This window comes from Tursiops truncatus, chromosome 12 (genome assembly GCF_011762595.2).
Source record: "Tursiops truncatus isolate mTurTru1 chromosome 12, mTurTru1.mat.Y, whole genome shotgun sequence".
In the NCBI taxonomy this organism is placed as follows: Eukaryota; Metazoa; Chordata; class Mammalia; order Artiodactyla; family Delphinidae; genus Tursiops; species Tursiops truncatus.
Window position 1 is genome coordinate 38,632,152 of NC_047045.1, and position 26,552 is coordinate 38,658,703.

Genomic DNA, 26,552 nt, shown 5'->3' on the forward strand with positions numbered 1-26,552 from the left:
GGAAACATTGATTACTCAGGATTCTCATAATCTAAGACTCAGTCTAACTCAAAAGTGGGAAAGCAGTAGTTAATGTGCTTCCTTACATCAGCAGCAAGAAGAACTGAGTGAGATACTATGTATTACTGCCACTGGGTATTTATTCTATGGGGCAGGAAGCCCCTGCATGCACGTGAAACACAGAACCAATAACTGGGAATCATACCAGACAAAAAAATACTTAACACAAGCTGAACAGGACAGGACATTGGCTTCCTCCTCACTGCTTCTGGGCGGGCATCCGTCTCACTGTGACTCAGGTGGACTCACATTCTTTCTGCTTTCATCTCTTCTGTCACTTCTTTATAGGCTGAGTTGCACCTCTCTATCTGGGGCAAATCCCAAATTCTAAGAAGCCCAGTTAAGTAAGGACATTAGAGCCTATTAAAACAAGAAGGTCAGTATAGGAAAAGAAAAATATTGTACCCATTCCAAACATCAGACTCTTTTACTCTGGTCTTATTATCAGTCTCATATTATATTTCATAATAGACTTTCAAGAAGAATCTTTGTTTGCTATGAGACCTGAGGGGCAGAGGTAGTCAATTAAGATGAAACCAAAGATGTGATCACAGCAGAGTTGCTGGCACAAGGAAGGTGCTCTCCATAGATGCTTACTGAGTTGGTTTGCACTACGCTGGATTGAATTGAACAGATTTAAATAGAAGCACTCAGGATGAGGCATTTAATAAACCGTCATCTAACTGAGCTGGGCTGGCAAAATAAATCATGGGAAATCCATATCCTGGAACACGGTGCAGTCTTTAGAAAGACTAATTCCCTGGCCCCAGAACAGCCCAGAGGCGCACATTCAGGCATCTCTCTGTGTACTAACAGGGAAATGTCTCCAGGATTTACTGTTCCGTTAGAAAACAACAATAAGAAGTAGCCAAAGAGTATGTTAGCACGTACACTTATCTCATTTGTTTTATACAAGAAAAGGCGTATATACACTTTTCAGAGCACATTTTGTTTACTTTATTGATTAAAATCTACTTGAGTGTACCAAACAAATGTTCCAATACTTAAACTTTGTTCTTTGATAACCTAGTTGAGTAGTGAATTAGTTTCCTAGCGCTGTCATAATTAATTACCACAATCCTGGTGGCTTAGAACAACAGAAATTTACTCTCTCACAGTTCGGGAGGCCAGAAGTCTGAAATCAAGGTGCCAAGCATGGTTTAGTCCCTTCTTAGGGTCCTGAGGGAGAATCTGAGAGTCTGTTCCATGGCTCTCTCCCGGCTTCTGGTGGTCACCAGCAATATTTAGCATTCCTTGGCCAGCAAGTACATCACTTCAGTCTTTTTCTCCATGGTCACGTGGCCTTCAACCCTCTCTGTGTGTCTCTGTACCTCCACATGGCCTTGTTGTAATGACACTAGTCATTGGATTTACAGCCCATCCTAATCCAGTTAGACATCATCTTAACCAATTTCATCTACAAAGATCCTATTTCCAAATGATATCACATTCCAAGATTCTGGATGGATGTGAAATTTGGGGGGACACTATCCAGGCCAGTACGAGTAGTATGCATCGACCTTTCATTTGGGGGAAATACTGTCTTTATCTTACCATCTGTGGTGGTATGTTAACTAGAATATGAATTTCTATAGAAGTCTTTTGCTATAATTTAAGGCATTTTTCTTCCTACATCCCCTAGGAAGATGAAGAAAATCTGATAGCCCTTCTTGTAATTTAACCATAATTTTCTTTACCTTCAAGCTAATTTGTGCAAGTAAAGGTTTCCACTTAAATTTACATTTTCCAGATAAAAATATTTGTTTTAGTTGATACACAATTACATACAGTGAAATGCACAGGTCTTAAAGGTACAGTTTAATGAGTTTTGACAAATGAATACACCAATGTAATTCATATCCCAGTCAAAATTTAGAGCATTTTCTTCACCTCAGAACGTTCCTTTATGTCTCTTTCCAGTCAACCTCACTCTTCCAAAGCCAACCACTATTCTGATTTCTATCACCATAGATTAGTTTTGTCTGTTCTTGAGTTTCATTTAAATGGAATTATACAGTACGTATTCTTTTGTATCTGGCTTCTTTAGTTCATAAACATATTTTGGCACATATCAATAATTCATTTCTTTTTACTGCTGAATAGTATCCTGTTATATGAATATACCACAACCTGTTAATCTATTCACCTGCTGATAGACATTTAGATTGTTTCTGTTTTCAAGGTATTTGAACAGATCTGCTGGAAACATTCATGTACAAGTCCTTTGTGGACATATGTTTTCATTTTCTAAGGTAAATACCTAGGAGTGGAATCTCTGGGTCATGGGGTAGGTTTATGTTGAACTTTACAAGGAACTGCGCAACAATTTTCCAATGGTTGCACCGTCTTCACTCCACCAGCAGTGTGAAAGAGCCCAGCTTATCTATATCCTCACCAATATCAGTGCTGTCAGTCTTTCATTTTAGCCATTCTAGTGTGAGAATTTAATTTGTATTTCCTAGATGAGTAGAGACGTTGAGCACATTTTTTATGTGTGTATTGGCCATTCACGTATCCTCTAATGTACCTGTTCAAGTCTCTTGCCCAAATATTTATTGGGTTGTTTGCCTTTTAAATTATCGAGCTGTAGGAATTCTTTATATATTTTGGATACAAGTCCTTTGTCAAATATCTGTACTACAAAACTTCTCTCCCTGTCCTGCGGCTTGCCTCCCTCTGAATAGTGTCTTTTAATGAACAGAAGTTTGGGTTGGTTTTTTTTTTTTCTGTGAAGTCCAGTATAGCAACATCTTATTGATTAGTGGGTTTTGTGCCCTCTCCAAGGAAAGTTTTCCCACCCCAAGATCATGAAAATATTCTCCTGTTTTCTTCTAATTTAGAAGCTTTGTGATTCTACTTATTACAGTTTAAGGTCTATGATTCATCTCAAATTAACTATTGTGTTTGGTGTGGGATAATGTTCAGGATTCATTCATTCCCACACATAGTTAGCAAGTCATCCCCAACACAATTTGTTGAAAAGGCTTTTCTCTCTCCATTGAATTGCTTTGGTGCCTTTGTCAAAAATCAATTAACCGTATGAATTTGAGTGTATTTCTTGGGCTATTTATTCTTTGTCACTGACATATCTGTCTATCCTTATGCCAATGCCAAACTCTTTTGCTTACTATAACTTTATAGTAAGTCTTAAAATCAGGTAATGTAAGTGCTCCAACTTCATTTTCCTTTTTCAAGATTATTTCATAACTTACATTTAAATTTCCACATAAGTACAAAAAAAAAAAAAACCTACTGGCATTTTGAATGGGATTGCATTGAAACTATAAATCAATTTGGGAAGAATTGAAATTTTACCAGTATGGAGTCGTACAATCCTTACACGTAGTATACCTCTCCATTTATTTATGACTTCTTTGGTTTTTCTCAGAAATGTTTTTGTAGTTTTTGGTGTAGATATCATTAACACATTTTGTTAAATTTATCATTAAGTATATTTTGGTTTTTGATGTTTCCCCACCTCCCTTCCTGGCATGGTGCACTCAAAGTCATCCTTCCAGATGGCTCAGAGGGCATCTCCTTGAGGAAACTCCCCATTCCTACATCTACCTATACCTGCTCACTCCCTAGGTATGGAAGCTAGAGTTCTCTGCTACACCTAGGAAGGGCTCATTTCTCTCTGGAATATAGTTCATCAAGGTTTCTTTGCATCTATCCTTTTTTGCTAGTCCCATTGAAAAGTATGGGTTTTATTTTTCTAAGTTTTTCTTGTTGCTTCCCATGTCCAAAAATATTTCACATTTTTTTACATCCTAACTGGAAGTAGAAGCCTCTAGGTATTCTTGCACATGCAAAGACAGTTTCCAGAAGTATATGCTATTACAAGGCTAAAGACTGAGAAGTGTGGAATGAGAGTGAGCACATAAGTGGGTAAAGAGAGACATTTTTACTTTTTACTATGATCTTTGTTAATTCATTCGTTTAGTCAGCAACTGTTTATTGAGCACCTACTATATGCCAGTGTTCTGGGCACTAAGGATATAGTACGAACAACAACAAAGTCACTGCTCTCATGGAGCTTATATTCTAATGGGGAGAGACAGGCAATAAACAAACAAATAAACAAATATGTTATAAGCTAAGTGATGATAAATGCTATAAGAATAAATTAGGTTAAGGGGGATAAAGCCTGATGGCAATGAGGGTGCTTTTTTATATTGATGGCCTGGGAAGGCCTCTCTCATCAAGGGATACTTGAGCAGAGACCTCAGGGAACTTGGAGAATGAGCCATGGGGATATGTGAATGAAGAGGGTTCCAAGCAGAGAAAACAGCAAATTCCAAGCCCTGTGGTGGGTGTGTACTTGGGTGTTCCAGGACAGTATGGAGGCCAGGATATTGGGCGTAGACTGTCTGAGGGGAGGGATGGGAGATGAGGTGAGAGAGAGAATAAGGGGCCAGAGACTGTAGTACCCCGTAGGCCACTTATGAGTGTTGGTTCTTTCTCTGAGATGCAGAACCACCAGACGTTTCCAAGCCAAAGAAATAATGTGACTCGCCCTGGCTGCTGTGGAGAGCACAGCTATGTGAATTCTGTACCAATTTACTAATTTTCATTTTAAACATGAACGTGTGTGTGTTCAACTTGTATATCTTGAAAAAATAATTTAAAATAAGTAAATAACCCTCGACAGCCTGCTACAAAGTTAAGTCCTGGCAGACTGCCCACCATTGCTTGAGGTCAGGCCCCCTGAGAAGGCAAGATGGGGTCCAGGGCTTTGTTTCTCAAGTTTCATTTCAACCTTACAGATGCAGGACACCCAGAGGGGAGTCCAGAGGAGACAGAGAAAATGGGGGCCAGATTCAAACTGCAATATGTTGTTTAAGCATCCAAGTAGACCTAATATTGGAATCCAAACACAGTATTTTACACCTATGTATATGTGTGTGCACACACAGACACATACAGCCTTTAATGTTAAGAAGTGGCTAGCCCTCCAAATTTCTCCTGCTAGCAGAGGATATTATCCAGTTGTCCCAATTTTTTTGCAGCCCTTGAAAGGAAAAAGTGTGAAAAAACTGGGGTTGTCGAGGCAGCCCAGAGCCGAGCTGGATACGCGGCCCTTAGCTGGGAAGAGGCCCTGCTCTCATCCCGGCCTGAGGCGTGAGACCAGCACCGGTCATCTGAGTGGGGTGGGGTTCAAGTTCATCTCTCCCCCTCATCCCATTCACGAATGCCTTCTATGTTTGCCAGACGAACCGCACGCCCGTACTTGCTGCCCTCACATGCCCTGGCTCTCGCTGGCACACATGGGAGGCGTGCAAGCAAGCCGGATGAAGCCTGCTCCACTGCTGGACATGACTGATTGCAAATTCTTCCTAATCTTGAGCTCACCCTTGCCTCCCAGAAACTTCTCTCCCCGGCCCTAGTTCTATGTCTGGATTTACATGGGGAAGGCCACTTTCCCCTCCATACGGAAGACTAATTCTTTATGTTTCTAGAGGATCATGGTGAGACTCACACCTTCAGCCTGCCTTTCTCATCTTGCCTCTCTCCACTCCAGACCCAGGACAGGCTCCCCCTAATCCACAGACAGACTGTCTTGCACATACTGTTCAGCCTGCTGGAATCCCTTCCCACCTCCCTTCTCTGTCTGGCACACTCAAAGTCATCCTTCCAGATGGTTCCAAGGGCACTTTCTTGGCAAGACTCCCTACCCTGTCCAACAGTGAGGACCCATGGCGCTTTGTGGGAATTCCTCTTACAGCTGGCCTCTAAGTGCCTGGGAATGGGTGATGTAAAGTTTCCCATATGTGGTGAGCTGTTTTATAGGCCCTCAGATCTAAGAGCACATGGTAGCTATAATATTCGCAATCAGACCTGATGAGAAATCAGCCTGGTTCTGAAATATGATAGTCCTAATTATAATAAGAACAATGGCATTGAAATGGACAGACGTTATCTCCGAGGAAAACCAGGACTGGCAGGGGATCAGAGAGCATGAGAACCCAGGGATTCATGTGGAGAAGGCCACGGTTATGAGTTCTTGATCTATAGATTTCTGTCAGCCTCAGAAGAATGTCTAAGGAGACATTCCTTTTCTTTTCCTTCCTCATTGAATAAAATAAGATTTATCACGGGGCCAGGTGATACCACAGAGAGTCCTATGCCTACCACCTTCTCTACTCCTCCCGGGCAGCTTTCAGCTTAGAGGGCCCCTTGTCAACTCAGAAGGACAAACAATCAAAAAGAGATTTTGTCCTAATAGACAGTGAACAGGGGCTCAGTTGACAATCCATGTGCTAAATGACAGGATCATATCAGCTTCAATTTATTGCACACTCCCTGTGGCCAGGCAATATGCTAAGTGTTATACCCATCTTACCTCATTTGCTCCCCATAGCTACCTGTGATATAGGTGTTCATGTCTGTAGAGCGGGCCCACTAGAGGCCAATATTAAGGAGCAGACCCACCCAGCTGTGCCCTGGATGGTGGTTCCTGGGTCTCACTGCTAGTGGAGATGTAGAAACCAATTAGTGATGTTATGTTTGTTTGTAATCAGTGAACTTGTCAAATAATTATTGAGCTCCTCTGATGGGTGAGACACATGGAGTAACTTACTCTGGCCATACCGATAGACAAAGTCAGGTCCACTAGCACCAGAAGTGGGTCTCCTGCCCTTCAAGGACCACCTCCTCCAGGAAGCCTCCCTGTCTTCCTCCAGTTCTTGTTCTTTCTCTTAGAGGGCCATTCAGGTCTGCACCTCAATCCCCTGCTCCCTTAGGTCGGAGATTATCTATTCTGTGTGTGTGCGTGCGCACACGTGCACGCACGCACACACAATTATGTCTTCTCCTCACTTAGGGCAAACTCTGAGGACAGCTGCTGCCTCGCACTCGAGGCTCTGTGATGCAGCACTGGTGTCCGAACAGCCCAGGGTTTGAATCCCAGCCCTGCCACTGCCTCTTCTCACCTCCGATTCAGCCATCTCCAAGGCCAAATCTCTGACCTGAGGGCAGTTGCCATACCTTTCTCTTGGTTCCTGGCTCTTTGCCCATGTGGTGCTGGTAGCTGGACGAAGCCTTGAGCTCCACCCTGTAAGAATCCTCCAGCCTGTCTGATGGCAAAGAACTGGCTTCCCCTGGCTTAGGGCTCAGGTGCTCCTGTGTGATAATCGATAAATCGCTGGCAGCCAGAGAACGTACATCAGCAACAGGGGAGGGAGAGGAGGGAAATTTAAATGAGTCTTAGGGGATTGGAAAATTATTTGGTGAAATGTTCCTAAGCTTTTTCTACTTAATACCCATAAATTTCAGGGGCCATGTGCGCTAACAGCTTTTGATTTATGATGTCTGTATTCTTGCACTGTATTTATGCCAAATTATGAAAAGGTAAAAGACTCAAAAGAACCTTTTAAAAATGCTTTGGGACCCATCATGGGGTCGAGCCGTTTATGTCAATCTTTGCCACTACTTGGTTAAAACAAGGGCTCTGGGTGCTGACAGCCGAGCAGCTAATTGGTGTTGGACCCCAGCCCACCAGGAGTCCTCCTCTTCTTAGAAACTTTTTCCTCCCTTCCTCCAGACCCCTGCTTCGGGTAAAACCTTTTAATGGCTGCTGAGGGCAAGGAGGAAAGCTCACCTTGGGTGAACTTCGTGGGGCCAGGTCTCACTCAGCTGCCACAGCACAGAAATATTCCCAAGACCCCTAATTAAAATGCCTACAGTCAACCAATATGCTCCTGCTTCATTGCCCAGGGGTTGCAAAGCTCCCTGCTAATGCTGAACACTAACTAAATGCTGTGTCAGCCTTTCTTGTCCCATTACAATGTTATTGTCATATTTATTAGCACAATTCCCTGTTGGACACTGGTTGGAATATCTGAAAAGTGAGTTAAGCACTCTCCTTGGCTAGATGGGGAAAGTGCTTGGCCATTTTGGCCATTTCCCTGAACACACATCAACTTTGCAATTTGTGCTCACAGCAACTCCCTGCCAAAGACAAGCCGCCCTGCCCTGCCGGTGTTGCTGCACTGGATGGAGAAGTTCTCGCAAACTGTAATTGTCTTGCATTCACGAAACTGTAAGATGACTAGGTTGTTGCCATTGTTTTTATTTCAAAGAACAGTTCTGTTTTCTGTTTACTAAAATTTAACAACCTACAGCACTTCCATGAATTAATTACAGTGTGAGGGGAAAACAAACACAAACATCACCCACCACGTTGTTCCAAATCACTCCAGCCCAATTGCTTGATATTCGGAATTCAGTTTACTTTTGCACATCTCCCTCAATTACTCCCTCCTGCTTTGTCTGTCTGGCTGCCTGCTTCCGCACTCATTTGTGGGAGACGTATTTTACCCAGAATAATAGAGAAGTTGGATGAGGAAAAAAGAAAACAAAAACAAAACCAAAAACCTCTTCGGGATGTTTGACAAGGAAGGAAAGACATGTCACTACTACAATTTTGTTCTTGGCCACAACAGGGATGTATATCCCGATACCTTCCTTCTTCCTCCTTGCCCACCAGAAAAATATTCTCAAGTCCTGCAGCAGGAGAAGGTTAAGGATCTAAATACTATATATAAAGTCTGTGTGGAGAATATGTGTGGAGAAGCAGGGTCAGGGGAGTGATATGTGAGCAATGTCTTAAAAGACACAGAATTTCATCACATGGAGAAGTGAGGGAAGACATGGGAAGAGAAAGTGAAAAAACACAGAGGCTTTGAGAATGTATGGGAAAGGGCAAAAGGCTCATATGGCCTTTTTCATTTCTGTTTTTGCGTATGTTTTATAATATGTATACTGCATTAATACACGTGTATGTATATAATCTATGACTATACGTATACTGGAAATGTGCGCTCAAGGAATTATTTGTGATGGAGAACACAGTCCAAACACTTGGCACCTATTGATGGAAGCAGTGGAGTCTATGTGAGATGTTTAAGCAGCTGAGTGACTAGAGTGGACCCATGTGTTACAAAGGTAACCTTGCTGCAATGCACGAAGTGAGTGACGGGAGGAGGAACTAGGGAGAGGAGCAGGGCTGAAGCCCATGGTCCAGGAGAAGGGTGACAGTGAGGGCCTGAACAAGGGCAATAGAGGGTGGAGGGAGAACCTGAAAGTGCAGGAACTCTTTTGGAAGTAGCATCAGTTAGAACTTGGTTTCTAGTTGGAAGGCATGGGGTGAGGAGAGTTAGGGATTCTGAAACTGTTATCTTGGGTAGCTGAGGAAGCAGTGATCGCTTTCATGAAGTCAGAATAAAGGAGAAGGAGAGGATGTGGGGAAGGGAGCAAATAATGAGTCCAGTTTTGGAAATGTTGAGTTTAGGGTACCTGTGGAACATGTAGGTGGAGATGTCCATTAAAACAGTTGAAATTCCAACCTGGAAGTTGGGAAGCTAGCCAAGCAAGTCTTTGGGTGCATAACCCCCTCATGTAACCACCCATCCCCCTTTCTGTCCATACGTCTCCTTCGATCCCTCCGGAAAACACAGGGAGCAGCTCCACGCCAGGCCCGCTGCTCTCGTGGTCCAGGGAAGAGGCGGCTCACAGAGAGGCCATTCCTGGGCTGATAAGGCACTAGCCACTTCAAGCATGGCCTCTGTCCTGGAGGCTCACACAACAATCCTGATGCTACCACTATCAGCTGAGGAGCTCAAACACAAGGGCACTCATTCTCACTCCCCTCACTACAGCCCTCTTCACACTGCCTGCCACATCGGAGCCAAGAGTCACCGGAAATCTTCAGTCAGGGGCATCAAGTGGTATGCAGATAAATAAAGTCACCCCAAAAGCCCCCAAGTAAGGCAGCTATCCCAGCGCTTTCCCTCAATGCCTGGACACCAACCGAAACCATGACAGGCCAGTCAAAGCTAATTCACACCACCAAATATGAGTGAGGAGAGTGCTTGAGTTATATGTTATAGCAATGTATTTTCAAACTTCTTCATGCACAACCATCACATATTGCCCATCCTCAAATCAGGGATTCTAGGAAAACTTTACAGGTTAACGTTGACAGTGGCTCTGGCCTGGGATTCAAGAATGCAAGCTCTCCATCCTAACCCTGCTACTGTCATAGACCCTGCAGCAAGGGCGCATCAGTCTCCTTGCAACGAAGCTTGTTAACCAGCGCACATGCATGCAAACATCAGTGTCAAAATTCAGGTCACAATAATTATTATTCATTTTCAACAGGTTAATCTCTCAAGAATAAGAGGGAACTCCCAGATTGAAGAGTTCAAGAAAATCTAGTCAAAGGGATGAAACTTAGATTAATTATTTCCACTTGAATAGAATCTGTATCCTCAAGACTCCCCCACCCAACTGGTGCACAAAGCATCTTAGGATGTCTCCTAAGACATCCTAAGATGCCTTGTGTCCTACTGGGAGAGGTAGAATGCACAGTGGGAGCTGCGTCCACAGCATAAACTCTGAGGCGCTATCAGTACAACCCTCTTTGCTGAGTTCCATCAACTTCACGAACTTAGTGAACTTGCACCGCTGGGGGAAGAGGAGAGAGGGGGAGACTCCAGTTGACATTTAAAAAGAATTTGGAGACATCAGACCACCTCCTCTGCCCTGAGGAGAGAGTTGGAACCTTTGTGAGGTAGATCCCCCGGCCATCTGGAGTGGGTTCGACAGATATGTGACTGACCTAAAATTCAAAGAAATGTAGGTGTTTGCTAAGTCATGAGAGACCATCATGAGGCACATTTAGCATTGATAGTTTCCAAGGAAATAGATGAAAACTGTCAGTTGAAATCTTAAAACTGCTGTGCACTGAACTGTACACCCCCAAAATTCATATGTTAAAGGCTTAACCCCCAATGTGATTATATTTGGAGAGGGCCTTTAAAGAGGTAATTAAGATTAAATGAGGTCATGAGTGTGGGAGCCTGATCCAATGGGACTGATGTCCTTACAAGAAGAGGGAGAGACACCAGGGGTACTCACGCACAGAGGAAAGGCTGTGTGAGGACACAGCAAAAAGGTAGCCATTTACAAGCCAAGGGAAGAGGCTTCAGGAGAAGTGAAACCACTAACACCTTGATCTTGGACTTCTAGCCTCCAGAACTGTGAGAAAATAAATTTCTGTTGCTTAAACCCCTCAGTTTCTGGTATTTTATTATGACAGCCCAAGCAGACTAACACAGGCACTATGAATATTTTCTTCTTTAGTACCAGAAAGAGATCACTGCTGTTTTCATCCTATAGATATATAATCAAAATAAATACAACTTGTTTTTGTGAACTTCCTTGTTTTCTTTATTGTACTGTTTGCTTCCTGTTGTTCCTCATGTTACTTCTGAATCAACCGCCCCCTACTCCTTTCTCTAGTCCGACCAGAACTCATCACTTCAGGGAGTGGAAGTTCCATCCCTCTCTCAGACATCGAAGATAGGGTGAAGACAATTACAGGCTCTGCTGATTTGCAGCACTTCGTGTAAATGAGGGCTGCCCAGAATGCCCCCCGTCAAAAGGCATCCTCCTGGAGAAAAAGATGTGTCTTCTGCAATCCCACTGAAGTGCCCACCACTGATTTTCTGTTCTGCTATGACACTAAGCCAAAGAGGTCAAAGAGATAAAAATGCTGCCCTAAAGACGTTCTATTCCACTTCCAAGGGCAGTTTAGACACAAATTCACGGAGAGGGGACAGTGGGTGAGTGAAATTGATGGTGCTACATGGCATCATCCAAACGAGCCCCGCCCAGAGGGGACGTGAAAATGTTCAGCTCCCTTCATGGTCATGAGACATGGACCTATCACAGCTCCTATGATGTCACATCGTATACATCACGTCTGAGCTCCTTGTCACCACTGAGCCAGGCTTCACGTTACATATTGAGACAGGGTGTCCAGCGACCCTGACTTCTGGGGCAGACATTCTCTCACCAGAGGACCAAGCTTGCTGTGACATACAATCCTGCGCAGGAGCTGGCAGGGAGCCCGAATGGCAGCTGCAGAACTGTGGGCAGCCCAAGGCACCGACAGCAAACATGGCAGCCAGCTGGGAGAGGCAGGGAACGGCCACTCCCAGGAAGACAGCCAGAAGTCTGAAGCGTGGCTCAAACCTCCCCAGAAGTAGAGTCACCAACAGGGACATTCTCTAAAAGCTGCTCTGAAGCCAAAGAACAACTCTTCCAGGAGACACTATGGGAAGGATTCAGAGGATCGCAGTCTCTGTGGGTGAACTAAGCAATATCACCAAGGATTTCAGCTCCGAACCCTCAGACCAGAGACAGGGATGGCCTAGGGCACAGTGGAGCGCTTAGCAAACTTTGGATCCTTAGCTACAACCTTCGCAATATTTGTCATGTCTGAACACCTCCTATGATGGTTAATTTTAGGGGTCAACTTGACTGAACCGTGGGGTAACCAGATTTTTGGTCAAACTCTATTCTAAGTGTATCTGTGAGGATGTTTTTGGATGAGATTAACATTTGACTCTGTAGACTGAGTAAAGCAGATCTGCCCTCTCTAATGTGGGTGGGGCTCATCCAATCAGGTGAAGGCCTGAATAGAACATAAAGGCTGAGTACGAGGGAACTCCTCCTGCCTGGTGGCCTTTGAGCTGGGACATCATTTTATTCCTGCCCTCAGACTTGAACTGAAACATCAACTCTTCTTGGTTCTCAAGTCTTCCAGCTTTCAGACTGGAACTACACCATTGGCTCTCCTGGATCTCCAGATTGCTGACCACAGATTGTGGAACTTCTCAGCCTCCATAATCATGGGAGCCAATTCCTTTTTTTTTGGCCACTCCACATGGCTTGCAGAATCTTAGTTCCCCAAGCAGGGATTGAACCGGGCACTCGGCAGTGAAAGCACCAAGTCCTAACCACTGGACCACCAGGGAATTCCCTGCCGACATCTTATAATAGATCTCTATCTCTAACTGTCTGTCTATCTATCTATCTATACTATTGGTTCTGTTTCTCTGGAGAACACTAATAATACACCTCCTGTACCATATTTACTTAACACCTACTCAATCTTTAAATAGCTTATTTAAATAAATGCATTTTAAAATGCAACTCTGTCATATTGACAAGTTTAAATCAAATATTTTTGTTAAAAATATAAATATATAAGCTAACTGTAAAATTAAATACACACTTATTAAAATAATAGTTCCCCTGAAAACACACACTTCTGATGGTAACTGTATATGGCACAAAACTTCTGTCTCTCATTTCAGTCCCTAGCAAATGGAGATCAGCTATATTTTATAGTGAATTTTACCCTACTTTCAAGTGGAAAATCCTTTCCTCTTAGGCATCAAAAGTAATACTCAATACACAATACAACAGAGAGAATGCCACCACTGTGTGCTTCAGTTATCAGTTGCTACACTTACAACTACTCCAAGCTTTGGCTTATTATGTAGGTCTCACCGTTTTGTGGGTCAGGAATTCAGGAAAGGCTCAACTGGGCAGTTTGTCTCTGATCCTTGTGGCATCAGCTGGGGAGGCTGAGACAGGAAGATCCACTTCCAGGATGGTATCTTCACTCACATGTCTAGCGGCTCCGTGTTTCATGCCTATTCCTCTCTCCCCTTGGTGTCTCATCCTCCAGCGCCTCTCCACAGAGCTTTGACTTCTCGTGGCCTGGTAGCCCTGGGGCAGTCACACTTCTTATGTGGCGGCTCAGTGCTCCAAGGGCGAGCATTCGGAGAGTCCCAGAGGTTCCTCCTGTCTGTCCTGGAACGTGACTTCCGCCACATCCTATGAGCCAAGGAAGTCACTTAGGACAGCCCAGAGTCAAAGAGAGGGAATTAGCCTCCACAGCTCCACGGTAGGAATGTCAAAGAACCTGTGCCATCTTTATTCCTTCACCCCATTCTTATGTACTGAAGAAGGAGAGAGTCCTCAGACACAGGATTTCCACATCATGGATAAAAGCGTATCGTCTAAGAACTAAGGCAGGAGCCAGGTCACACGGGAGCAAAGGCATCAGTTTGAAGTCAGGCACACCTAGCTTTGACACCAGTTATACCACTTGCCGGGTGACCTTGAGTTTAAACTCACTGAATCTCGGGGGTGGGGGAGTGTTGTCTGTAAAATGGAATAATGGTATGTTCCAGGGCTACCCTGTGGATACCTAGTTATAAGCCTTACTTTAGTCAGTAAGAGTTAATGCTTTTAAGCAAACCCAGAAAAAACTGATGATTTTACAAAGGTATTTTTAAAATACTGTATTTATGATAAAACCTATTCATACACTGAAGGAGAATGAGACATGATACAAAGAGCCTTCTCACTTAGCTTAAAGCTGCAGTTTTTGGAGGAAATTCGCTAGCGAGCATCTTCTCAGAATGTCAAAGTTACCCCCAAATTCCTGCCATGATATTTGAGATGGCTCTGCTTAGTAATCATGTAGGGAGCTAGCAAAACAGAACCATCTTTTTTCTAGGCCATAATTAATCAGGTGTTTGGGGAGGGAGGAGAGAGTGAAATGCATGGCAGTTGGCATGCTCTGATCCACAGGCGTGGTGATCACACCCCTGCAGAGGGGCATTTTGGAAATGCGCTGGTCCAATGCAGGGGGCAGGGTGAGCATTACTGTACTTGGAGGGCAGAGACGAGGGACGCTGGGTGCACGCAGCTGTCGCACATAATGAAGCACTTGCTCACCGTATAGTCACGTAAGTGAAGACCTCGTTTTTCTGAATCTAGAACTAACTTCGTTTTGTGTATAAACATAATGTATTTCTATTCAGCGATAATATTTCCAAGAATTCAATCAGTACATAAACCAAGGAAAGACTGTCTCTATTTTGTTCAGAATTCCAAGAGTTGTTTACCATTTTGGAAAATCATGTCACTGGCAGCAGCACAAGCTTGTGCTATCCAAGTCTCCAGTATCACTCGCCTGTTTTAGCTGCACTGGAGGTAGCAAATGTCAAGCACCTGATCACGTCACTGGCATCCAGAGCCAGGCACCTGCACTGGAAGTAATTACAAATTACGCTGCCTTCGTTCCTCTTTGGATCTCAGGTATGACGTCATGCTGATTTTTCTTAAATTGTGGATGTGGGTGGGAAATTCACTTCAGGATTGTAAACAGGGCATTAAAAATATTTGTAATAAAAATGAGGGTTGAGTGTGACAGGCCTGAGAATCCACTGCTTTAAAAGAAGTTTGTGTGGATCAAAAATGCCTTTCCAAGTGGAAACACCAAGGAATCATTTCCTTTCTGGAACCTGCTGGACCTAGGAGCAGCCCAGCCAGGCCAAGGAGGAGCAGCTGGCGTTGAGGCATGAAAGAACTCTTGCTCTTCAGCCCTCACAGGTGAAAAGACATGGATGCTTCATCAGCTTTTCAAAACTTAAGGCAAGACTCAGCAGACTTCACATGGCCATGTGACACACAAGTTAAGCCTCAGTTTCCTTATCTGTGTAATGGAGATAAAAATAGCCCCTCCCATATTGACTTCCTATGTGGATTAAATCCAACAAATGAGATAAAGCATGATTAGTGCTTCCCTCAGCACCCCTGAGCATACAGTGCTCAATAAATGGAAACATGAATTTATTATTGAGATAGGCTGGGACCTGGGACCTGGAACCCTTTGCTGCAGTGCTTGCACCCGGACAAATGTCTCCTGAAGCAACAAAATACAAAGAAACTATAAGGGACTAAAAATAGCTGTGTGCATGTGCAGCTGGGGCAAATCATGGACCAAAAGACCAAAAACCCAACTGCCACTTCTGAAGAGCCAGGAGCAAAAGAAAGGTGTTGGGAGCAAAAGCAGGGTACTGTGCATGCCCCCTGCACACACCACCACCAAAGGGGTGGGCAAACCACCTAAGCTACCCCTCCAGCCTGACCCCTGGACACACCCCTTACCCTTACCCCATATAAGGAACCAGCTGGCTTGCCCTCAGGAAGCGAGCAAGTGAGCAAGGGAATCTCTTACTTGTCCTCGCTCCCTCCTGCTGCACCAGGGGCTCCAATTAAAGCCTTGCCTGAATTTCTTGTCTAGCCTCTGATCAATTTCCATTGATTAAGGAGGCTAAGAACCCTCGTTGGTAACATTACTGTTCATACAGCACTTTACAGTTTATAATGCTCTTTTCTATATACTGTCTCCTTTGAACTTTATATACATTATCCCAAGTAATCTTCCCAACTTCTGAAATATTATATCCTATGATCTAGTAAAGTAGGGGTAACACCAAAGAGTGTGCATGCCCTTTCCACAACACTATGCTGCTTCCACCCATGCCGACATTATTCATTTACTCATTCATTCATTCATTCAACAAATATTTATTGAGCACTTGCCATATTCAAGGCACTGGGCCTCAGCAGTGGGGACTAAAACGAATACCATCCCTGGGAGGAGGGGACGTTCAGGGCGGCCCAGAGTTGCCACGATACTTGAACTGGGTCACACTGGTAGCCACTCAAAATCCATGCTGCTCCATTCAGATTTATTATGTGCAGCTCTGAGGACAAAAGAACACCCTCACAGGAGGAAGAATTTACTGGAGGAAGAAGCCGAGGGAACTCCTGGGGGAAAGATTCCCTTGCTAACAATTGGAGCTTCCAACAATGGAAGGGGCAGCCCCTTGAGGATGTAGGCTGCATCTTTTGCAGACACTAGGGGAGAGATTGAGGCTGCCCTGGGAGGGAGGCCTTCAAAACCCATTCAGTTAAAGAATCTGGGAATCACTTAGAGATCACTTCTCAGAGTAGAGGTTTTTACTTTTAACTCTTCCCTTCAAATGTCAGATGTTTCTCCCTTAACCTCATTATTTAGGTTATTACTTTAACCTTCCAGCTTCCACAGAGGGGTGAACTGGCTAGAAAATGGTCTGGGACTTCAGTGGATCCATGGTCCCAGTGTAAATTGTCCTTATCCTGTCCCAAATCCGTATTCTCAGGGATGAAAAACAAAACCCCCTGGAAACTGATAATCAGTCTACCAAGTACACAAGCAGAATACATGAAATCTCAACCGAAGGGCAGCCTGGGACTGCTTAATTTTGCCCAGGAAGCCATGTAACCGTCCACTGTTAGAAATCTACAAAGACTGCCTAAGTCTTTGGTCCCATGGAAATATTTTTTCCTCAGGCATGAAAATGCCAAATATAATCATAAAAGCAGTGGCCTAACAGAAATAGATTTTTTAAATGATTATACTTCCCATTTATTCCACCCTACTCTGGTCTCAAGCCAACGAATAAGAACTCAATTTCTCCACACTTGACCCTAGCAGATTTGGGCTGCTTCCAGGGAAACATGTGTAGAAGACAAACATTTCTGAATGTGCTTTTTCTTTGTTCTGCTATCAGAGAACTTTTAGGTCCTTTATTCTTTACTAGGTTCATGCCAAAAGACTTCTTACTAAAAGGAGGGCAATAGAAAGAAAGGACCAGTCCATTACAGCATCGCGTATCTTTGGGCTCCACACATCATCACACACCATTGCATCCCAACTTCAGTTTCTGACTTCAGTTCCCTGGAGACAGTTTATATTCACCTGGTTTCATTAATACAATACACATTTGTACTGTGCTAAATACTTAGTATTAATTACATTACAAACACTCAATACAAGGGCTATATTTTCACACTGTAGGTGGTGATTTCAGGCGTTAGAGCCAGTTGGTTTTTTTTTTTCCTTCTCATTGTTTCTATGCTTAATTTGTGCACCAAAATTTAAAGCTTTCTACAGCTTTCCACTTGAAGCATCTTTGCAAATGAGGTCTTAAAGTGATATAATCAAACATGCTTGAGTATCTTTTGGCATCTGTAAGGGGGAATTCTCAGTAGAAGTGGGAATGCACTGATGGCTATTGGATTGACTCCCAAATTTCATGGCAAAGTCCCCTAGCATAGGCAACAAGGGCAACAGTATGAATCAAACCAGTGACCATAGGTTTCTCAGGACTGAAAAATGACAAAACTCTATTCCCACAGTGGAGTTCTTTCCTGATCAATAAACCCAATGCCTCACCCAATGTTTCTGAGTTATTCGCTTTAGGTAAATAGCATATCTTAAAAGCTAATTGTTTGATTAAGCCTTGGCATCATCATAATTTCCCAATAGTGAGAGCACTGAATCCTAAAGGCTGTGAAGGAAAGAGGTCAGCCTCTTTTCTGGAAGGCCACAAAGAATGAGAATGATTCCTATTGGCTTATAATAGTTTAGAAATGGCTAGGCCCAAAGGAATTAAGTAACACAACCTCCAAATCCTGGCTCCAAAACAAAAAGTGTGAATGCCCCGAAGTTGGTTTTCACCTTGGGTTTTTCTCCTCAATTCTTCTTTTTTTCTTTTACCAAGGCCCTGTCAAAACGGGATTCAAATCCTGAGGCCAGTTCCAGGCCTGCTCAAAGACAGCATTCAAGGCAGACCCTCACACATGGCCGCTCTAAGTGTTAACATCAGTCTGGTGAGAGGGCTCAGGGCCTGCCTCCGGACACCAGAGAGAAACACACTCCTTGGCGTTCCACCCCGGTTTTCTCATCAGAATGATGATGTCCCAGGATGACTTGTGGACAAATGCGAAAGGGAACATAGAAAATCTCTCCTTCCAAAAGAAAACGAACGACCCATAAAGCTCTGTGAGCTGACAGCCTTGTACTACTGTTGGCTATTACTGAATCCTTTCTGAACTGCACCAGGGGATGTAGGAGGGAGGGTGATGCCCAAGTCCTCATTGGAAGAGGGATGGAATAGGCTCTCTCCTCTGGGTTTTATCTTTGTTCAGTGCCATTTTCCCTGGGCTGGACTAGGACCTAACCAGAGTAATTCTTTGCTCTGCCCAGATCAGCATTTGCTCCCAAGTTTAGTGCCCATCTTCATGAAAGGCTGTATATTTCTTTAGAATGAATTTCAGCCATATATGTGTGTTTTGAAAGAACTGGGGCTTTTGCTCTAGAATGGTCAGCACAGAGAGACAAAAAGGGCAAAGTCTTTTGTTACCAAATATTCAGCTCACAAAAGTTGAGTCACCATCACAGGGCTAACCAGACAACGTCACCACCTTTCAAAGCACAGCGTTGACGCTGTTTTTCCCTGGCGCATTAATTTTCTCACAACAGCCAACTCCACTCCTCTGCTTCTGCACTGAATGCCCTCTGGAGACAGTAAGGCCACCACTCCTCAGTCCAGCCCCTTCCCCAAAGGGCTCAAAGGAGTGTGCAATCCTTCCTAAAAAGCAGCGACACTGGGACCAAGTTCCATTTATGTGATCAATAAATGAAGCTGATGAAAAAGAATGCACACCTGCCTCCCCACAAATAAAAATTTAGGGAGAACGTGTCTGAGTTTGTAGGAGAGTAAAGAGGCGTTTATACAGTTTGGTGCCACCAGATTCTCTCTAAATCACAACTGGTCAAACAGTAACAAGAGCAATCCCAGGGAAGCCCGCGACGTGGATCTCGGAATATACTCCTGTTACTCCAGGTGTCACATAGACTCAGTGGAATGACTTTTCAGCCTAATGCAAAGTGAGGATTGCCACTGGGTAATAAACTCCTTTCTGTCCTCAAATAATCACTGCAAGAAGCAGTGATAGTTCACGAAGTAATCACTTCAAGAAGCAAGAGGTGTTTTATCTCCTCAGTGGTGGCAAAGTGCCTCTTCAGATTGAAAAATGCTGATTTATAACAGAATGCAGAAATCCTGCTGGCTGTTCGTCTCCGTCCCCCGCTCCTGAAGGCAGCGATGTTCTTGACTGTGTCAGAACTGCCAGGTTAACCCAGCAGGAAGTTTTGTCTCCAGGTCTATTAGCTGAGAGAAGCAACAGCTCACCAACGCTAACATTTGAAGAACCCAGAGGGTGGAGAGAGAGGTCTGACTCCTGGAAGGAGTGATTTGCACACATCGCCACTTGCCTTCCAGCTGCTGTGGCCAAATAGCAGCGTCCCTCCTCAGGCTGCCCCTGAATGCCACCCACAAGTGACCAACAGCACTGGAGAGTGGGGCACGGGGGTTTTGCTGTGGAGCAGGCTGCTCTGAAGTGCCCAGAGCTCCTCTACCTCCTCAGACATTTATACACATAGGTCGGAATAAGCCAAACTGCAAACAGCCCCGAGCACGTCTCAAATGGCCGGCAGCTCCTCTTCTTTGAGCCTCAGTCTGAATCTCAGCATCTGACAACCCCAGGGTGAGAGTCTGAAGACGTATTAAGGAACGAACCCTTGCCAGAACTGAAGCCTAGATGAGCGCAACAATGAAAAACACTTAGAACCTCGTGGGCTCGCAGCCAAACACTCGAACTTGGTTTGAACGTACCGACGAATGCAGAATTCGCCACAGCGATTTACAGCAGAGACTAGCGTGTGGCGCTCCTGCAAATGCAGAGGTTTTGGGGGGAAAGGTAGAAAAGGAAAATGAAGAAAGAGAAAGCGACAGATGCAAATGCAATCCAAACACTCCGAGTCACTCATTCAACCTCAGAAATTTTACAATTTGAGTGATCCTAATGGTCTTTGAAGCACATTGGAAAATGTCGCAATAGATGTTTGAATTAAAATCCAGTAGGTCTGCCAAAAGACCAATTGTTAAAAATTGGCAAGATTCCAGAGAACTTACTAGGCTGCAGACTGCCGGGGGCTGAGAGAATTGCTAATTCCAGAGAAAGTTAATTATCACCTTATTGATAAAAGGGTAATTTTTAAAGCTTATGGTGTGGCTTTTGTGACTCAATTAAAATTTAGAGTAATTTACTAGACACAGTGGTGGCTTCTGTTACATTATATAGTATAAAACCATTTGATTTTTCTCCCAGGGGCTGTTTTTTATCCCCCTCGCCTCTCCTCACCTGTCTGCATTTGAAGGCAACAAAAACATTAAAAACATGTAAATCTCAAGCTAGCCTTTTGAGACACTGCAGGATTAAGAAGTAAGATGTCCAGGAGACACTTAAACAAAGCTCTCTCCTCGAAATGTCAGATTTGTCCACCGAAATTAAGAATCACATGTGCTCACACCAAAAGGGACTGCTTTCACAAACTTCATTTCCAAACTGTGAGACCTAATTTTATGCCCTTTGTTAATTTGATGGGAAAAGAGTCTTTCCTCATCTCTTTTCCCTTCTCTCCCACACCATCTGCAGAGGCTCCGTGGAAGAAAAGCCTCACGGAAAGAAACTGGAGGTGCTTGGGCTGTCAAGCTCCCAGGCAGTGTCGCCTCCTGCTCTCTCCAGGACGTGTTGATCGGGATAAGCACACCGGGCCACCTGGCGTCAGTGTGACGCTGCGACTTCCACGGGTACAGACTCGGGAGGAACCTCGTCCCGCAGAGCCCTGCCCGGGGCCCCAGGGAGCCAGTTCCGAGCTCCACCCCACCTCTGCCTGCCAGGACCCCGTGTTCGCTCTAAAGTGTCTTCAGGAGCGAGTGAAGGTGTGTGATGTGCCAGCCAGCCACGCCGAACTGCAGACCTCCAAAACACTCTAAACTATAACTTCCCACGTGTGCGTAAAGATTATTTCTCTCTGAGCATTCCTTGTTTTGATTTAAGGGCACTTCAGCAATGTTTCCTTAAACTTGTTTAAATATGTAAGATCCAAAATTTAGATTAAAAAATACATAAAAGCTGCCACAATATGAGAGGTTTCTGCTTGTGATTTTTCACATCATTTAAAGTTTAAAAATTTCTAAAAATTCTATCTCTGTACTCTGGGGCATCGCTTGAATTTTATAATAAGCAAATGTTATTTCACATTTTAAAAGTCATTATTCTTTCAAATTTTCAATATAAAAGTTTTACAGCAGAGACAGTACCTGGGGCTGGCTTGTGTTCTAACAGCTGGTCTGCTTGTCTTACCTGCTGTTAGAGGAGCCCCTGCGACCCCAGCCCACAGAAGCCAAGAACTAGAAAGTGAAACTGCTTCTGCTGGTTTCACTTGCCTCAAAAACACACTACCAAAAGCAGATAAATGACCCAAAGCAATTTACTCTTGTATCTCTTATTGTTTTCTTTCTATTATTGTTCATTTACTTGTCAGTTTTTTTTATTCTTGCTGTTGTCATGGTTTTGGGGGGGTGGGTCTTGGCAGCAAAACAGAAGTCATTTTAGTGGCATAGGGAAGAAATTTCAACACGTTAAACATAAAAGAACTGGGTGTTTGCGGAATTTTCACTTTTCTTATAATTCCACAAATCAAGCAGACATAAATTATTTACCAAAATATTACACAGCCTCTCCACACACACAACGATAAAGAAAACACACTCATATTTTTTTAAATATCTGTCACAAATATGTTTGAAATGTAGATTGTGAAGCCACCAGACAACTTCCCTAAAACTGAAGGCGCTACATTCACATTTTATCTGAGTTTAGACGATTCACTACTGCTTTTCTAGGTAATCTTCACCGAGCGCTGTTGCTCAAATACCTGCTTCATTTTTTCGGGCTAGTTCTACCAAGCAACACACAAAAAAATGCTGCACATGAATATTGCGCCCCTAGCTAGTTTACTTTTCCACACTATAAATTCCTTCATAGTTATTTTTATGCTTTCACTCCAAATATCCTATCTTATATATATATATATATATATATATATATATATTTTTTTTTTTAAGTCTTGAGGAAAAAAAAAGCAACTATGTTTCTCACTCTTCAAAAATGGTTCCTCTGGTTGAAAAGGAAGAAAAACACAGTATACAACAAACATCTGGATTCTGAAGTGACTGGATTACTTTCTCAAATACCATAATTTCTGAGACCAACCAAAAAGCCACTTTCTCAGGAAGCTACTGATTGTCGGACCCGCTTGAGTATCATCACAGAATCCAGCGCCTCCTCTCCTTCACTCTCCTTCACCATTACAGGTAATGGAAAGAACTTTTGAGCACCTCAACCATCAATCTAATGACTACCTGCAGCCTGCACCTCACCCTCATCCACTGTCCTATCCTGCTCAGCAAGCAATCACGCCCCTGGATTCAAGTCACACAAAGCACTACCTGGGAAGGAGGTGATTCTGTATTTGAACTTGGGAAAACTGCTTCTGACACTGCATAGTCACCTGGTTTTTATCCCCAAAACTAACCAATACCAGCAACTAGCAATAAATAGTATTCTCATCTATCCTGGTAAATTAGGAGAAACTAGTACAAAGACATAAAAAATATTCCATCTGAGATATAAAAAACAAAATTCAATTTTAAAAACCACTCTTACATGTTCACAACATACTGATTATAAAAATTAAATTTTAGGTAAATATTTTTATCCCAAGACATACTACAATTTTTTAAATTAAAAAACAGAACAAAGCAAAGTGAAATCATCATGCCAAAAAAAAAAAAAAAACTAACCAATTATTTGAGTGCACATTTGGGAAAAAAAATAACTTTCTACATATTCAAATGCAGAGTGAAAGAGTAGTATATGTACCCCAGATTGATAAACTATATAATTCTATACTATGTCTTCCCCTCTGAGATCTGGTCAAGAAATCAAACACTGTATTTTGAGCAGGAGGAACTAAAGTTTACCTGCCTGCCTCAGCGGTTTTAGTGCAGGACACTCGTGCATTGCCGTAAACGTAGGCATGCAATCCAGAAGAACTGAAACAGGTAATCTGTTATGCTTATAGTGAAAAGAGAAGGATCCCATGTCAACGGCACACCCTCCGATTGTGCATCTCCCTTACCTACAGCTCGTTCACCAGAGCCCTGATCAGGTTCTTTACCAGGCCGGGAATGTTGACTCAGAAGACAGATGACTTTCAGTACCTGCAAACCGAGTATTGCAAAAGCTAATCTTCCACCCGTGTGTTAATAGCTCACAGTTAGTCTCCAGCAGCCCTGCTCTCCGGCTGCAAACATCTCATTAGACTAATGCATTCAGCACAGGCAGAAAACTCGATTTACCATAGCTACAGCAATGAATTTCCATTACGATGACAGCTTCAACCACATCATGTCCAGAAAACCAGCCAACCACTGGCTTTTAAAGAACACACACATTTTACATGCAGAAAACGAGGTGCGCGAGTATGTGTGTGTGTGCGTGTGTGTGTGTGTGTGTGTGTGTGTGTGTGTGTGTGTGTGTGTGCTTCCTTCCTCTTAGCAGCCCAACTAACAGAAATGTGCAGTGTAGCTTTTTGCTGACACGAGCTGCAAGGTAATGACACTTTTGCTTCTTTGGTAGTTACGTCCTTGTAATAACCTGAATTATGTCACAATTGTCAGAATGGGTGTTTCCAACATTTCGGTTTTCATTACCCCTCCTCTGTTGCCATAGAAACCAGACTGTAACATCATCTCTTTGTCCCAGTCCTGCAACAGTGTGCCAGCACCGGGCTTATAAGATACTGGTGATCTGAAGGAGTGAATGCTTGACTTTGAACAAATAAAATAAAAAGAATTATTCTAATGACATCGTTGTTCAGGAGAGACTGTGTGTTTGCCAGAGGAGTGTGCCTATACAGGTGAGCACACCATGCTCATACGTACTGACTCTACAGCTGCATACAACACACATGGTTAGTTCTTTTAAACGGGGCACTGACTTGGGCTCCAGATCTGTGTGTAAGTGCAGAAGCGTAAACATGGTTTACACTCATAAACATGGTCGGGTCCTGCATGAGGCAGAATGGTCCTCACATGGGATAAGGGCTACTATTCATCCTCCATGCCCTATTGTTTTCTCTGTGGCAAATCAATTTATAGTGGTAAAGGGACTTTTTCTTCTTTTTTTTGTAAAGTGGAGCAAGGCTCCCAATTGCCCATTTCATTCACCCCACTCTGGCATTTTATTCCCAAGTATTTCCTACAAGATGAAACATCTGTTTAATATGTGACCACCTGCAGGCTTATTCCTGGGGGTGAACAACAAGCAAATTGTTAGCCAGGACTAAACATCTACCAGGGATAATTAAGGTTTAGGCCACAACTTGGACAGTTACTGAGAATGAAAAACTGAAATTACAATTTGAGGTTTTTCCAAATACATATACAGAGTCACAAAAGAAAGAAATAAGAAATCTCTCTCCTCAAATTATAAACATAGAAAAAAATTAAAATGTTTTTGAAGTCAAAGCATTGTACTTATTGAACTTAAATTCACCACTTAATCATCTAATTTTGTTGTTTTGTTTTGTCTGGGAAAAGGCAAGTTTGGTAGTTTTTCATTTTGCTCATCTAATATAAGTTCATTTCATTAAAGGAGGAGGAGGAGAGGAGGGAGGGAGAGGAAGACGAGGAGGAAAGAAAACAGGACCCAATGGATGATTTCAATTTGGCCAGCATTTCTGCTGCAGCCACAGTGGTAGTATTTATGCCCATGGCCTTGAACACAATCCTACACTACACTCAGTGAAGCACCTTGGCCTGAGATGCTAGACCAGTCTTTGCTTTAAAATATTTCTTCAGATAAATCAAATAAAAATTTCCTAGATAATCTAGAATATTTCCCAATTTCTGTAAAAGAAGAAAAAGGCTTGTCAAGATCTGCCTGAAATAAAGGAGTTTTCAGTTTTCCTACCCAGCTCTAGAGAATTTATAATTCTGGTCCTTGGGGACCCGTCCTTAAGTCAAGTGTGTCTGGGATGCAGGCACTGGCATCACAGGTCAATTGCACAATGAGGCTTAAAATGGAAATTAACTAAACCTGACTTGCTTTTAAAAAGTAGATAGATGCTTGATGGATAGACAGATAGATAGATGATAGATAGATAGGTAGGTAATTTTACTGGGATTTCTTTCTTTATACAACCATGACTGTGGGTCCTAAGTAATTAAGTTCATGTTTTTAAAAATCCTCAATGTTTTTAATTCCAAGAAACATTTAAGTTAAACATGTAAGAGAAAGGAAATTCGGTGGGATGGCTGCACACAAGCTAAGGGGTCTGTTGACAAGACAAGGGGCCCTTCCGAGCTAATGTATCGCCAGGTTTTATACATCCCTGGGCTAGGATCAGGATGCTTACTTAGGCTATGCCACGTTGTTAATTTTCTTTGGTACTGTGGTTACATTTCTGTCGCAGACCACAGGCAGCACGCTCCACTCTTTCTACACAAATGCTACTGGGTTGGTGGTTGGCAAGAGGCAGCCAGAGGGAACAGGTTAATTTGGGGGCATCCCAAGTGCAAACCTACTTAGAGTAGCCTCTCTCTGAAGAGTAATCCCTATGTCAGCTGCTGGTAAAGAGTTCTGGTTCCAACACAAGAATCAGGTGGAGAGGGCTGTGTCCTGGACAAAGGAGTCGGTGCTATGGGAAAAACCATAGCACAGTGCTATGATAACCCTTGTTACCATAATAATAGCCAACATTTACTGGGGAAGTATCATGTACCAGCCCTCTTCATATGTTATCTCATTTACAACAACCCTATGAAATAAGTATTAAGAGTACCATCCCCATTTTACAGAAAATGAAACTGAGACTTTAAATAAGTTGCTTGGGCAACTTATTTAAATACTTATTTAAAGTACGCAGCTGAGAAGTGTTGCCTACAGGACTGACCCAGGCATTTTGTCCCCAAAGACACAGTACTTAGTCATTTGGCCACATGGCCTCCTGGCACTGCCCCTTGTTCCAGCTCTGCCAT

General features: G+C 43.2%; 1 protein-coding gene across 3 annotated transcripts in view; it reads right to left on the reverse strand.

Moving 5' to 3' along the window:
- SCML4 (Scm polycomb group protein like 4) overlaps positions 1-23,886 on the reverse strand; it is a 107,266-nt gene extending 83,380 nt beyond the window's left edge. The window contains exon 1 of one of the 3 annotated variants that reach the window (XR_012324770.1): positions 23,651-23,886. The gene's annotated coding sequence lies outside the window, so the exon portion shown is untranslated. The remainder of the gene's footprint in view (positions 1-23,650) is intronic. The other 2 variants (XM_019929526.3, XM_019929523.3) reach the window with 2 other exon arrangements.
- Positions 23,887-26,552: the final 2,666 nt, after the last annotated feature.